Genomic DNA, 15926 nt, shown 5'->3' with positions numbered 1-15926 from the left:
CACCATGCACCTTGTGACCCCCTCCCCTGCTGACAACAGATGACCGCCTTTGACTGTAACTTTCCACTGCCTACCCAAGTCCTATAAAGCTGCCCCTCTCCTATCTCCCTTCGCTGACTCTCTTTTCAGACTCAGCCCACTTGCACCCAAGTGAATAAATGGCGTTATTGCTTACACAAAGCCTGTTTAGGTGATCTTCTATATGGACGTGCATGACAGTCAGGAGTTCGAGACCAACCTGGCCAACATGGTGAGACCTGGTCTCTACTAAAACTACAAAAATTAGCCAGACGTGGTGCCATGTGCCTGAAATCCCAGCTACTCGGGAGGCTGAGGCAGGAGAATCAGTTGAACCCGGGAGGCAGCGGTTGCACTGGGCCGAGATCGCGCCACTGCCCTCCAGCCTGGGAGACATAGTGAGACTCCATCTCAAAACAAAAAACAAACAAACAAAAATCTATTAAAAAAAAAAAACAAAAAAAAAACAGCCGTATAATCCGTCCTCACATTGTGGTGGAGACAACATTTAAATGTACCACAATTAAGCCTGTACGTCAAAAGGTCCTTTCAGGACATGAAGGCCCCAAATTTGCCAGGTCTGTAAACCATTCAGAACTAGTCCGTGGTCCGTGGTCTTCTGATCTGGAGAAAGTTACAGAAATCAGTCTCTTGCCCAGGGAAAGTAGGAATTAGGGCTCTGGAGCAGGGGCTCTGTTACTCTGCGTCCGGGCGCTGGGTGAGCTGTGATTGTTTTCATCTTTATCTGGAGGCAGTGCTTGTTTAGCTGCTAGAGCAAAAGAAAAATCTTGGGGCAGGCAGAACAGAGTTGACTGTTGAAGTGTGGGGTGTGTGACCTCACCCTTGCCTGGCACGGCCTGAGGTCCTGGTTGTGATTTGGTATCTGATTGCCATGAAGAGTGTGTTCTGGTTCTGCCCGTCTTATGATTCTGTTTTAACATTACTGCTGGTCAGTTGTGTCTAAACTGCAAAAGGGCGGGGTGATAATGAGGCGTGCCTGACCTCCCCTCCCATCATGGCTGGGAACTCAGTTTTAAGGTTTTTCTGAGATACCCTTGGCCACTAGGGGCCAAAGTTGGTGGGGGGATGGCGGGGGCTAAAGATTTTATTTTCAGTTCATAGGCCTTTGGACTAAGCTCTGATTTGTTTTTATTGAATCTTGCCCAAAATCCTATCTAAGGGGTCTGGGGAGTCATGCCTTACAACCCATACATCCTCATCAGAGGGGTTCTATTTTTTTTTTTTTTTTTTTACCTTACTGTATTTTAATGGAGGCCGAGTTTCCCTCTTCTTGCCCGGGCTGGAGTGCAATGGTGCGGTCTCGGCTCACTGCAACCTCCGCCTCCCGGGTTCAAGCGATTATCCTGTCTCAGCCTCCCAAATAGCTGGGATTATAGGTCCCTGCCACCATGCCTGGCTAATTTTTGTATTTTTAGTAGAGATGGGGTTTCATCATGTTGGCCAGGCTGGTCTCGAACTCCCGACTTCAGATGATCCACCCGCCTCGACCTCCCAAAGTGCTGGGATTACAGACATGAGCCACCGCGCCTGGCACAAATGGGTTTTATTTAACCCTATATATTTTGAGTTACTTTCCAATCTGACTCAGGCACAACATTATGTGACAAAGAAGAAAGATAAAATATTTTACCCCAAAACGTGTTTCTTTGCCCTATCTTGAAATGGCCCTGCAAAGTTGTCCTTGGTGGGGGAAAATTTGCATCTGTAAAGAACCTCTATTAACATAGCTGGATCTTTTTCTTCTAGGCCTTCCCAGTCCTAAACAGATTAACTAATTGGACCTTTTAAAGACCTGAATGGCAAACATTTGTCATCTATTATCTCTAAGGGCAGCCATTATGAGACTTCAAAATAATCTTGGTCTCCACAATCTTTTATCTTAACTTGAACATTTCCTTTCTATGGATGCCAGGTCTCTAGACAAACTCAACCCATCCTCAACCAGAAAATGTTTAAATTTACCTGTAGCCTGGAAGCCCCCCAACCCCCTTTCCCTCACTTTGAGTCGTCTGACCTTTCCGGACTAAACCAATGTATTTCTTTTCTTTACTTTTTTTGTTTCTTTTTTTTCTTTTTTCTTTTCTTTTTTTTTTTTTTTGAGATGGCGTCTTGCTCTGTCGCCCAGGCTGGAGGGCAGTGGCGCAATCTTGGCTCACTGCAACCTCTGCCTCCCGGGTTCACGCGATTCTCCTGCCTCAGCCCCCTGACTAGCTGAGTTTACAGGTGCGCACCACCACACCTGGCTAACTTTTTGTGTATTTTTAGTAGAGACGCGGTTTCACTATGCTGGCCAGACTGGGCTCGATCTCCTGACCTCGTGATCCACCCGCCTCGGCCTCCCAAAGTGCTGGGATTACAGGCATGAGACACCACACCTGGCCTTTTCTCTTCTTTTCTTTTCTTTTTTCTTTTTTTTTTTTTTTTGGAACAGAGTCTTGCTCTGTCCCACAGGCTGGAGTGCAGTGGCGTGGTCTTGGCTCACTCCAACCTCTGCCTCCTGGGTTCATGCAATTCTTCTGCCTCAATCTCCCGAGTAGCTGGGATTACAGGTGCACACCACCACACCCAGCTAATTTTTTGTATTTTTAGTAGAGACAGGGTTTCACTATGTTGGCAAGGGTGGTCTTGAATTCCTGAACGCGTGATCCACCTGCCTCAGCCTCCCAAAGCACTGGGATTACAGGTGTGAGCCACCGCGCCCAGCTCCTGTATTTCTTAAATGTATTTGATTGATGGCCCATGCCCCTCTAAAATGTATAAAACTAAGCTGCACCCCCACCACCTTGGGCACATGTTCTCAGGACCTCCTGAGGGCTGTGTCACAGGCCGTGGTCACTCATATTTGGCTGAGAATACATCTCTTCAAATATTTTACTGAGCTTGACTCTTCGTTGACAGGCCCAAGATCCAGGTGCCTACTCCCTGTCTCCTCGGAGGGCCCGCTCTTCCGGTTCTCTGGCCCCTCTGGTTCCTGGTTGCCCTTCTACTTTCTGTTCTGCTTTTTCCAAAAGGTCTGAACATCTCAAGCCTCCATGTAGTACCCAATTCTACTTTTCACTGAAAATCTTACTTAAACACCAACTTCATCACTGAGTGTTTTCTTGGCTCTTTCTCAGTCACGTTCCCTAGGCTGTGTCCTAGCCCAGAGCTGCACTGCTGGGAGGGATTTCAGAAGGGAGGGGCATGAGGAGGCAGGAGGGCTGGGTGCTGTTGGGTGCAGGAGGAATGAAGTGGGTGGAGCACGCAGGAAGGTCTGAGTGGAGGGGCTGTGAGGGTCAGGTCGGGACTCCCCTGGGAGACAGATACATAAGACAGGAACCCCTGCACTCCCCACTCAGGCCCGCCTGCAGTGACTGGCTTCTTGCTGTGTTGCCCTGTTTCTCCCAAAAATCAATATATTGAAGCCCTAACCCCTCTACCTCAATGTGTGGTTGTATTTGGAGACAGGTCCTTTTCAACAGATGATTAATTAATTCATTAATTAATTTTTTTAGAGACAGAGTCTCACTCTGTCGCCCAAGCTAGAGTGCAGTGGCACCATCTCGGCTCACTGCAACCTCTGCCTCCCTGGTTCAAGCGATTCAAGCCTCAGCCTCCCAAGTAGCTGGGATTAGAGGCACCTGCCACCACGCCCAGCTAATTTTTGTATTTTTAGTAGAGACGGGGTTTTGCCATGTTGGCCAGGCTGGTCTTGAATTCCTGACATCAGGTGATCCACCCGCCTTGGCCTCCCAAAGTGCTGGGATTGCAGGCGTGAGCCCACACCTAGCCAATGGATAATTAATTTCTGTTTATTTTTTTTTTATTTATTTTTTGAGATGCAGCATCACTCTGTCTTCCAGGCTGGAGTGCAATGGCACGATCTCAGCTCACTGCAACCTCTGCCTCCCAGGTTCCAGCGATTCGCCTGCCTCAGCCTCCGGAGTAGCTGAGATTACAGGCGTCCACTACCACGCCTGGATAATTTTTTTATATTTTTAGTAGAGACGGGGTTTCACCATGTTGACCAGGCATGTTTCCAACTCCTGACCTCAAGTAATCTGCTGGCCTCAGCCTCTCAAAGTGCTAGGATTACAGGCATGAACCACCACGCCCGGCCGAGATGATTACTTTAAACGAGACCTCTAGTATGGGCACAAATTCACTTGGCTGGGGTCCATAAAGGAGAAGGGTGGCCAAGTGCCCTGGCTCATGCCTTAATCCCAGCACTTTGGGAGGCTGAGGTGGGCAGTCAGGAATTCGAGACCAGCCTGGCCAACACGGTGAAACCCCATCTCTACTAAAAAACACGAAAATTAGTAGAGTGGTTCTGGGCACCTGTAATCCCAGCTGCTCAGGAAGATGAGGCAGGAGAATTGCTTGAACCCAGGAGGCAGAGGTTGCAGTGAGCAGTGATTCTACCGCTGCACTTTAGCCTGGGCAACAGAGTGAAACCTCCTCTCAAAAAAAAAAAAAAAAAAAAGCCTGGGTACAATGGCTCATACCTGTAATCCCAGCACTTTGGGAGGCCGAGGAGGGTGGATCACTTGAGCTCACAAGTTCAAGACCAGCCTGAGCAACATGGAGAAACCCCGTCTCTACTAAAACTACAAAATTAGCCGGACGTGGTGGCGCATGCCTGTAGTCCCAACTACTCGGGAGGCTGAGGCAGAATCGCTTGAACTCAGAAGGCAGAGGTAGCAGTGAGCTGAGATTCTGCCATTGCACTCCAGCCTGGACAGCAAGAGCAAAACTCTGTCTCAAAAAAAAAAAAAAAAAAAAAAAGCAGTTGATATTTGGAGGCAGAGAGATCCCAGAGGTGCAGGTGCAAAGAGGAAAGGCCACAGAGGACACAGCCAGAAGAGACTCTCTGCCAGCCAGGAGGAGCGGCCTCAGAGCAAACAACCCAACCCACCCCTCGAACGTGGACTTGCAGCCTCCAGAGCTGTGAGAAAATAAATGCCTGCCATGTGGGCACGTGACCCGGGGCATCTTCTGTGGAGGCCACAGCATGAAGGGGTCATTTTTATAGAGAGTCTCATTCTCTAATAACTTACATCTGCCTTGAAAATATCGAGTCAAATTTAAAGTGTGGAGAAGAGCCTCTAAATTTCACGTGTCATTAGCAAAGAAAGAATTGTAATTTGGGACATACACGCAGTCCGGGTGGTGTTCACCATATCAGGAGACCCATCTGCCCCTCATGCTGTCCCTCCCGCACCCGCTCACCTCAGCCCCCTACGTCTCACCTTTGTAGCCCACGATCTCCACGGAGGCCCCTTCCTGACTCAGCCTGCGGAGCCCCTGCTGGTAATATGGATACTGGAAGTAGTAGAGGCGGGCGGCAAAGATGGTGAGCTTCACGTTGCTGTGCCTGGCCAGGAACTCGCCACCTCCCCTGCACACTCTGGGCAAGGGCTCCAAGATGTGTACCAGGTGACCTGGTAGTTTTTGTTAGGAGACAGTGTGTTGTCGCAGAACCAAGAGAGGAAGCACCTTTCTGCATGACTATGGGTCTCAGGATTGACCTGGGGAAGGAGGAGGAGGAGGGCAGGGGGAGCTCAGACCAGGAGCAGGAGGAGTGCGGGGGTGGGGTGATGGGAGCAGAGAGTGGGCCTGGAGCCCCAGGGCGTTTCCTTATTTATTTATTTTTGAGACAGGGTCTCTCCCTGTTGCCCAGGCTGGGGTGCAGTGGTGCGATCTGGGCTCACTGCAGCCTTGACCTCCCAGGCTCAAGGAATCTTCCTACCTCAGCCTCCTGATTAGCTGGGACTGCAGGCACGTGCCACCACACCTGGCTAATTTTTTTTGTATGTTTTTGTATCTTTTTGTATAGATGGGTTTCGCATGTTGCCTAGGCTGATCTCAAACTCTTGGGCTCAAGCGATCCTCCTGCCTCAGCCTTCCAGAGTTCCAGAGTTCTAGGACTATGAGCATAAACCACCATGCAAGTCCTTATTTTATTTATTTACTTTTCATTTTTCTGGGTACATAGTAGGCCCCAGTGCATTTTGTTCATTGAGATTCCCTTCCGTCCTTCTCCTTCCTTCTTTATTTTTAATTTTTATTTTTTTCTGAGACAGAGTCTCACTCTGTAGCCAGGCTCGAGTGCAATGGCACAATCTCGTCTCACTGCAACCTCTGTCTCCCAGGTTCAAGGGATTTTCCTGCCTCAGCTTCCCGAGTAGGTGGGACTACAGGCTCGTGACACCATGCCCATCTAAATGTTGTATTTTTAGTAGCGACAGGGTTTCACCATATTGGCCAGGCTGGTCTCGAACTCCTGACCTTGTGATCCGCCCCCCTCAGCCTCCCAAAGTGCTGGAATTACAGGCGTGAGCCACCGCAGCCGTCCCCTTCCTTCTTTATTTTATTGAATCTTTCCCTGTTTCATCATGCCCTCGAGCACGAATTCTGGCATCCTTTCTCCCAGGCATCCATTCACCAGGCATCCTCAGCCCCTGCTGTGGCCTGGCCCTCTGGGGTCAGCCTTGTTCCCTGCCTGTCTTCTGCTGGGGAGGCCATTGGACCAGCATTGTCCCGTGGAGTTGAAGGTTGACCACAGAAGCTACTGAGCACATGAAATAGGGCTCTGATTAGAGACTTTGGCACGTGTAAAATACACAGCTCATTCCAAAATCTCAGTGTGAGAATACGACGAACTTTAACTCTCTCATGAGGAATTTTTTTTTTTTTTTTTTTTTTTGAGATGGGGTCTCACTCTGTCACCAGGCTGGAGTGCAGTGGAGAGATCTCGACTCACTGCAACCTCTGTATTCCGGATTCAAGTGATTCTCCTGCCTCAGCCTCCTGAGTAGCTGCGATTACAGGTGTGCGCCACCACGCCCTGCTAATGTTTGCCTTTTTAGTAGAGACGGGGTTTCACCATGTTGGACAGGATGGTCTCGATCTCCTGACCTCGTGATCCGCCCACCTCAGCCTCCCAAAGGACAACATTTAAATGTACTACAATTAAGCCTGTATGTCAAAGGGTCTTTTCAGGACATGAAGACACTGAAATTTGCCAGGTCTGTAAACCATGCAGAACCAGTCTGTTGTCCGTGGTCTTCTGATCTGGAGAAAGTTACTGAAATCAGTCTCTTGCCCAGGGAAAGCTGGAGTTAGGGCCGTGGAGCAGGGGCTCTGTTGCTCCGTGTCAGGGCGCTGGGTGAGCTGTGATTGTTTTCATCTTTATCTCGAGGCAGTTCTTGTTTAGCTGCTAAACTAGCAAAAGAAAAATCTTGGGGCAGGCAGAACAGAGTTGACTGTTGAAGTGTGGGGTGTGTGACCTCACCCTTGCCTGGCACGGCCTGAGGTCCTGGTTGTGATTTGGTATCTGATTGCCATGAAGAGTCTGTTCTGGTTCTGCCCGTCTTATGATTCTGTTTTAACATTACTGCTGGTCAGTTGTGTCTAAACTGCAAAAGGGCGGGGTGATAATGAGGCGTGCCTGACCTCCGCTCCCATCACGGCCAGGAACTCAGTTTTAAGGTTTTTCTGAGATACCCTTGGCCACTAGGGGCCAAAGTTGGTAAGTGGGGGCTAAGGATTTTATTTTTAGTTCATAGGCGTGAGGACTAAGCTCTGATTTTTTTTTTTTTTATCTTTCCCAAATTCCTACCTGTCAGTCCTCTGAGCCCAGCCTGCGCGTATACATCCAGATGGCCTGAGGCACTGAAGAACCACAAAAGAAGTGAAAATGATGACATTACTTTGTGAAATCCGTTCTCCTGGACAATGAGTCTCAGAAGCTCCCCCACCAAGCACCTTGTAACCCCCACCCCTGCCCGCAAGAGAAAAATCCCCTTTGACTGTAATTTTCCGCTACTCACCCAAATCCTATAAAACTGTCCCACCCCTATCACCCTTATCCTGCTCAATGCCAATATCCCACCCCACAGCAGGCTTTAAAAAGGTTAAAGCCTCTTATCACCAGCCTGTTACAATATGGCTTTTTAAAGCCTACAAACTCTCCTTACAACTCTCCTGTCCTACCTGTCCAAAAACTGGACAAGTATTACAGGTTTGTTCAGGATCTGTGCCTTATCAACCAAATTGTTTTGCCTATCCACCTGGTGGTGCCCAACCCGTACACTCTTTTGTCCTCAATACCTTCCTCCACAACTCACTATTCCGTTCTTGATCTTAAAGATGCTTTTTTCACTATTCCCCTGCACCCCTCATACCAGCCTCTCTTTGCTTTTACCTGGACTGACCTTGACACCATCAGTCCCAGCAGCTTACCTGGGCTGTCCTGCCACAAGACTTCAGGGACAGCCCTCATTACTTCAGCCAAGTTCTTTCTCATGATTTACTTTCTTTCCGTCCATCTACTTCTCACCTTATTCAATATTTTGATGATCTTCTACTTTATAGCCCCTCCTTTGAATCTTCTCAACAAGACACCCTCCTGCTCCTTTAACATTTATTCTCCAAAGGATATCGGGTATCCCCCTCCAAAGCTCAAATTTTGTCTCCATCCGTTACCTACCTCACCGTAATTCTTCATGCAAACACGCGTGATCTCCCTGCTGATTGTGTCTGGCAAATGTCCCAAACCCTAACCCCTTCTACAAAGCAACAACTCCTTTCCTTCCTACGCATGGTTAAGTACTTTTGCCTTTGGATACCTGGTTTTGCCATCCTGGCTAAACCATTACATAAACTCACAAAAGGAAACCTAGGTGACCCCATAGATCCTAAATTCTTCCCCACTCCTCTTTCCATGCCTTAAAAACAGCCCTAGAAGCTGCTCCCACACTAGCTCTTCTTAACTCAACCCAACCCTTTCCATTACACACAGCCGAAGTACAGGACTGTGCGGTCGGAATTTACACAAGAGCTGGGACAGCACCCTGTAGCCTTTCTGTCCAAACAACTTGACCTTACTGTTCTGGGCTAGCCCACATGTCTCTGTGCGGTGGCTGCTGCTGCTTTATACTTTTAGAGGCCTTCAAAATCAAAAGCTATGCTCATGCTCCACTTACTCTCTACAGTTCCCATAAATTTCAAAATCTATTTTTCTCTTCACACTTGACACATACACTTTCTGCCCCCACCGGCTCCTTCAGTTGTTCTCACTCTTTGTTGAGTCTCCCACAATTATCATTGTTCCTGGCCCAGACTTAAATCCAGTCTCCCACATTATTCCTGATACCACATCTGACCCCCATGACTGTATCTCTCTGATCCACCTGGCATTCACTCCATTTCCTTCTTTCTTGTTCCTCACCCTGATCACACTTGGTTTATCACCCTTTACCCCAAAATCTTTCTTCAGTTTAATCTCTCCCACGATGCCCCTAATCCCACTGAAACCAGCCCTGAGAAACATCACCCATTATCTCTCCATACCACCCCCAAAAACTTTCACTGCCCCAACACTTCACCCCTATTTTGTTTTATTTTTCTTATGAATATAAGAAGACAGGAATGTCAGGCCTCTGAGCCCAAGCCTGCACAAATACCTCCAGATGGCCTGAGGCAACTGAAAAACCACAAAAGAAGTGAAAATTGCCGGTTCCTGCCTTAACTGATGACATTACCTTGTGAAGTTATTTCTCCTGGACAATGAGTCTCAGAAGCTCCCCCACCAAGCACCTTGTAACCCCTGCCCCTGCCCGCAAGAGAAAAACCCCCTTTGACTGTAATTTTCCACTGCCTACCAACATCCTATAAAACTGCCCCACCCCTATCTCCCTTTGCTGACTCTCTTTCCGGACTCAGCCCACTTGCACCCAAGTGAAATAAATAACCTTGTTGCTCATACGAAGCCTACTGTGGACTCTCTACACATGGACGTTTGTGACACTATCTAAGAGGTCTGGGGAGTCATGCCCTACCAAGCATATATCCTCATCAGATGCCTTCTATTTTTATTTTATTTTATTTCATTTTATTTTAATTAAGACTGAGTTTCACTCTTCTTGCCCAGGCTAGAGTACAATGGTGTAGTCTTGGCTCACTGAAACCTCTGCCTCACTGGTTCAAGCGATTCTCCTTCCTCAGCCTCCCAAGTAGCTGAGATTACAGGCACCCGCCACCACGCCCAGCTAATTTTTGTATTTTTAGTAGAGATGGGGTTTCACCATGTTGGCCAGGCCAGTCTCGAACTCCTGACCTCAGGTGATCCACGCACCTAGGCCTCCCAAAGTGCTGGGATTACAGACATGAGCCACTGAACCCGGCCCAGATGGGTTTTATTTAACCCTATATATTGTGAGATATTTTCCAGTCTGGCTCAGGCACAAAATTACATGACAAAGAAGAAAGACAAAATATTTTACCCCAAAGCATGTTTCTTTGACATATCTTGAAATGGCCCTGCAAAGTTGTCCTTTGTGGGGCAAAATTTGCATCTGCAAAGAATCTCTATTAATATAGCTGGATCTTTTTCTTCCAGACCTTCCCAGTCCTAAACATATTAACTAATTGCACCTTTTAAAGACCTGAATGGGAAACATTTGTCATCTATTGTCTCTAAGGGCAGCCACTATGAGACTTCAAAAGAACCTTGGTCTCCACAATCTTTTATCTTAACCTGAACGTTTCCTTTCTATGGATGCCAGGTCTCTAGACAAACTCAACCAATCGTCAACCAGAAAATGTTTTTTGTTTGTTTGTTTTTGAGATGGAGTCTTGCTCTGTCACCCAGTCTGGACTGCAGTGGTGCGATCTCAGCTCACTGCAAGCTCTGCCTTCCGGGTTCGCGCCATTCTCCTGCCTCAGCCTCCCGAGCAGCTGGGCTTACAGGCGACCGCCACCACGCCCAGCTAATTTTTTGTATTTTTAGTAGAGATGGGGTTTCACCGTGTTAGTCAGGATGGTCTCTATCTCCTGACCTCGTGATCCGCCTGCCTCAGCCTCCGAAAGTGCTGCAACTACAGGTGTGAGCCACTGTGCACGGCCCACAAAATATTTAAATTTACCTGTACCCTGGAAGCCCCCCAAACCCCCTCCCCTCACTTTGAGTCATCCGACCTTTCTGAACCAAACCAATGTATTTCTTTTCTTTTCTTTTGATACAGAGTCTTGCTCTGTCTCCAAGGCTGGAGTGCAGTGGCATGCTCTTGGCTCACTGCAACCTCTGCCTCCTGGGTTCACGCAATTGTCCTGCCTCAGTCTCCCAAGTAGCTGGGGTTATAGGCGCCCACCACCACACTCAGCTAATTTTTGTATTTTCAGTGGAGACAGGGTTTTGCCATGTTGGCCAGGCTGGTCTCAAACTCTTGACCCCACGTGATCCACCTGGCTTGGCCTCCCAAAGTGCTATGATTACAGGCGTGAGCTGCTGTGTCCAGCCACCAGTGTATTTCTTTCTTTTTTTTTTTGAGATGGAATCTTACACCATCGCCCTGGCTGGAGTGCACTTGCGCGATCTCGGCTCACTGCAACCTCCGTCTCCCAGGATCACGTGATTCTCCTGCCTCAGCCTCCTGAGTAGCTGGGATTACAGGTGCACATCATCACACCGGCTAATTTTTGGTATTTTTAGTAGAGACAGGGTTTCACTGTGTTGGCCAGGCTGGTCTCGAACTCCTGACCTCATGATCCACCCACCTCAGCCTCCCAAAGCACTGGGATTACAGGCATGAGCCACTGTACCCAGCTCCTGTATTTCTCAAATGTATTTGATTGATAGCTCTTGCCTCTCTAAAATATATAAAACCAAGTTGCACCCCCACCACCTTGGGCACATGTTATCAGGACCTCCTGAGCCCTGTGTTACGGGCCATGGTCACTCGTATTTGGCTGAGAATACATCTCTTCAAATATTTCACAGAGTTTGACTCTTTTTGTCGACAGGCCCAAGACCCAGGTGCCCACTCCCTGCCTCCTCGGAGGGCCCGCGCTTCCGGTTCTCTGGCCCCTCTGGTTCCTGGTTGCCCTTCTACTTCCTGTTCTGCTTTCTCAAAAAGCTCTGAGCATCTCAAGCCTCCATGTAGTACCCAATTCTACTTTTTATTGAAAATCTTACTTAAACACCAACTTGATCACTGATCAAGTTTTCTTGGCTCTTTCTCAGTCACGTTCCCTAAGCTGTGTCCTAGCCCAGAGCTGCACTGCTGGGAGGGATTTGAGAAGGGAGGGGCATGAGCAGAAGGGAGGGCTGGTGCTCTTGGGTGCAGGAGGGTGGGCTGGGTGGAACACGCAGGAAGGTCTGGGTGGAGGGGCTGTGAAGGTCAGGTCAGGACTCCCCTGGGAGACAGACACACAGGACAGGAACCCCTGCACTCCCCACTCAGGCCCGCCCACAATGACTGTGGCTTGTTGCCATGTTGCCCTGTTTCTCCCAAAAATCAATATATTGAAGCCCTAACCCCTCTACCTCAATGTGTGGTTGTATTTGGAGACAGGTCCTTTTCAACAGATGATTAATTAATTCATTAATTAATTTTTTTAGAGAAGGAGTCTCACTCCGTTGCCCAAGCTGGAGTGCAGTGGCACCATCTCGGCTCACTGCAACCTCTGCCTCCCTGGTTCAAGCGATTCAAGCCTCAGCCTCCCGAGTAGCTGGGATTACATGTGCCCACCACCATGCCCAGCTACTTTTTGTATTTTTAGTAGAGACGGGGTTTTGCCATGTTGGCCAGGCTGGTCTTGAATTCCTGACCTCAGGTTATCCGCCTACCTTGGCCTCCCAAAGTGCTGAGATTACAGGTGTGAGCCACCACACCCAGCCAACAGATGATTAATTTATTTTTATTTTTATTTTGAGATGCAGTCTCACTCTGTCTTCCAGGTTGGAGTGCAATGGCATGATCTCGGCTCACTGTAACCTCTGCTTCCCAAGGTCCAGCGATTCTCCTGCCTCAGCCTCCCAAGTAGCTGAGATTACAGGCATCCACTACCACGCCTGGCTAATTTTTTTGTATTTTTAGTAGAGACGGGGTTTCACCATGTTGACCAGGCTTGTTTTGAACTCCTGACTGTCAGGCCTCTGAGCCGAAGCTAAGCCATCATATCCCCTGTGACCTGCACATATACATCCACCTGGCCTGAAGCAACTGAAGATCCACAAAATAAGTGAAAATAACCTTAACTGATGACATTCCACCATTGTGGTTTTTTCCTGCCCCACCCTAACTGATATGATATATTCTCCCCCGCCCTTAAGAAGGTACTTTGTAATATTCTCCCCAGTCTTGAGAATGTACTTTGTAATATTGTCCCCACTCTTGAGACTGTACTTTGTACGCCTATCCCAAACCTATAAGAACTAATGATGATCCCACCACCATTTGCTGAATCCTTTTTCGGACTCAGCCCGCCCACACCCAGATGAAATAAACAGCCTTGTTGCTCACACAAAGCCTGTTGGTGGTCTCTTCACACAGATGCGCGTGACATTTGGTGCCAAAACTCGGGACGGGAGGACTCCTTCGGGAGACCAGTCCCCTGTCCTCACCCTCACTCTGTGAGGAGATCCACCTACAACTCAGGTCCTCAGACCAACCAGCCGAAGGAACATCTCACCAATTTCAAATCAGGTAAGCGGTCTTTTCGCTCTTCTCCAGCCTCTCTCACTACCCTCCAGCCTTCCTCTCTCACTACCCTTCAATCTTCCTGTCCTTCCAATTCCAGTTCTTTTTCCTCTCTAGTAGAGACAAGGAGACACATTTTATCCATGGACCCAAAACTCCGGCGCCGGTCATGGACTCGGGAAGACAGCCTTCCCTTGGTGTTTAATCACCGCGGAGACACCTGCCTGATTATTCACCCACACTCCATTGGTGTGTGATCTCTGCGGGGATGCCTGCCTGATTATTCACCCACATTCCCTTGGTGGTCAGTCAATTGTGGGGATGTCTGCTTTGACTGCTCACCCACATTGCAGCCCAGGGCTGCTCACTACCCCCTCTTCTCCGTGTCTCTACCCTCTCTGTTCTCTGGGATTGCCTCCTTCACTATGGGCAACCTTCCACCCTCCATTCCTCCTTCTTCTCCCTTAGCCTGTGTTCTCAAAGACTTAAAACCTCTTCAGCTCAGACCTGAACTAAAACCTAAGCGTCTTATTTTCTTCTGCAACACCGCTTGGCCCCAGTACAAACTCGACAATGATTCCAAACAGCCAGAAAGTGGCACTTTCAATTTCTCCATCCCACAAGATCTAGATAATTCTTGTCATAAAATGGACAAATGGTCTGAGGTATCTGATGTCCAGGCATTCTTTTACACTTCAGTCCCTTCCTAATCTCTGCTCCTGATGAGACTCATCCCAAAACTTTCTTCTTTCTCTCCTGTCTGTTCCTTCAGTCTCCACCCCAAGCTCTGAGTCCTTTGAATCCTCCTTTTCCACAGACTCATCTGACCTCTCCCCTTCTCCTCAGGCTGCTCCTCGCCAGGCTGAGCCAGGTCCCAACTCTTCGCCAGCCTCTGCTCCCCCACCCTATAATCCTTCTATCACTTCCCCTCCTCACACCGGGTCTGGCTTACAGTTTTGTTCTGCGTTTAGCCCTCCCCCACCTGCCCAACTGTTTCCTCTTAGAGAGGTGGCTGGAGCTGAAGGCATAGCCAAGGTTAATGCTCCTTTTTCTTTACCCAACCTCTCCCAAATCAGTTAGCGTTTAGGCTCTTTTTCATCAAATATGAAAACCCCGCTCAGTCCATGGCCCGTTTGGCAACAACCCTTAGATGCTTTACCGCCCTAGACCCAGAGGGGCCAGAAGGCTGTCGTGTTCTCAATATGCATTTTATTACCCAATCCACTCCTGACATTAGAAAAAGCTCCAAAAATTGGATTCTGGCCCTCAACCCCACAACAGGACTTAATTAACCTCACCTTCAAGGTGTACAATAATAGAGAAGAGTTGCTATTATTTGCCTCTGCTGTGAGAGAAACCCCAGCCACATCTCCAGCACACAAGAACTTCAGAACGCCTAAACTGCAAGGGTCAGGCATTCCTCCAGGACTGCCTTCCCCAGGATCTTGCTTCAAGTGCCAGAAATCTGGCCACTGGGGCAAGGAATGCCCACAGCCCAGGATTCCTCCTAAGCCATGCCCCACCTGTGCAGGACCCCACTGGAAATCGGACTGTCCAACTAGCCCAGCAGACAGTCCCAGAGCCCCTCAAACTCTGGCTCAAGGTTCTCTGACTGACTCCTTCCCAGATCTTCTCGGCTTAGTGGCTGAAGACTGACGCTGTCCGATTGCCTCAGAAACCTCCCGGACCATCACGGACCCTTTGAGTAACTCTTACAGTGGAGGGTAAGTCTGTCCCCTTCTTGATCAATACGGAGGCTACCCACTCCACATTACCTTCTTTTCAAAAGCGTGTTTCCCTTGCCTCCATAACTGTTGTGGGTATTGACGGCCAGGCTTCTAAACCTCTTAAAACTCCCCAACTCTGGCACCAACTTGGACAACATTCTTAACTCCCCAACTGTGGCACCAACTTGGACAACATTCTTTATTCACTCTTTTTTATTTATCCCCACCTGCCCAGCTCCCTTATTAGGTCAGGACACTTTAACCAAATTTTCTTGTTCCCTGACTACTCCTGGGCTACAGCCACACCTCATTGCCGCCCTTTTTCCCAGTTCAGAGCCTCCTTCACGTCCTCCCCTTGTGTCTTCCTACCTTAATCCACAAGTATGGGACACCTCTACTCCCTCCTTAGTGACTGATCATGCACCCCTTACCATCCCATTAAAACCTAATCACCCTTATCCTGCTCAATGCCAATATCCCATCCCACAGCACACTTTAAAAGGATTAAAGCCTGTTATCACTCCCCCGTTACAGCATGGCCTTTTAAAGCCTATAAACTCTCCTTACAACTCCCCCCTTTTACCTGTCCAAAAACTGGACAAGCCTTATAGGTTAGTTCAGGATCTGTGCCTTATCAACCAAATTGTCTTGCCTATCCACCCTATGGTGCCAAACCCATATACTCTCCTATCCTCAA

This window comes from Gorilla gorilla, chromosome 23 (assembly GCF_029281585.2).
Source record: "Gorilla gorilla gorilla isolate KB3781 chromosome 23, NHGRI_mGorGor1-v2.1_pri, whole genome shotgun sequence".
NCBI lineage: Eukaryota > Metazoa > Chordata > Mammalia > Primates > Hominidae > Gorilla > Gorilla gorilla.
This window is presented reverse-complemented; position numbering follows the sequence as displayed.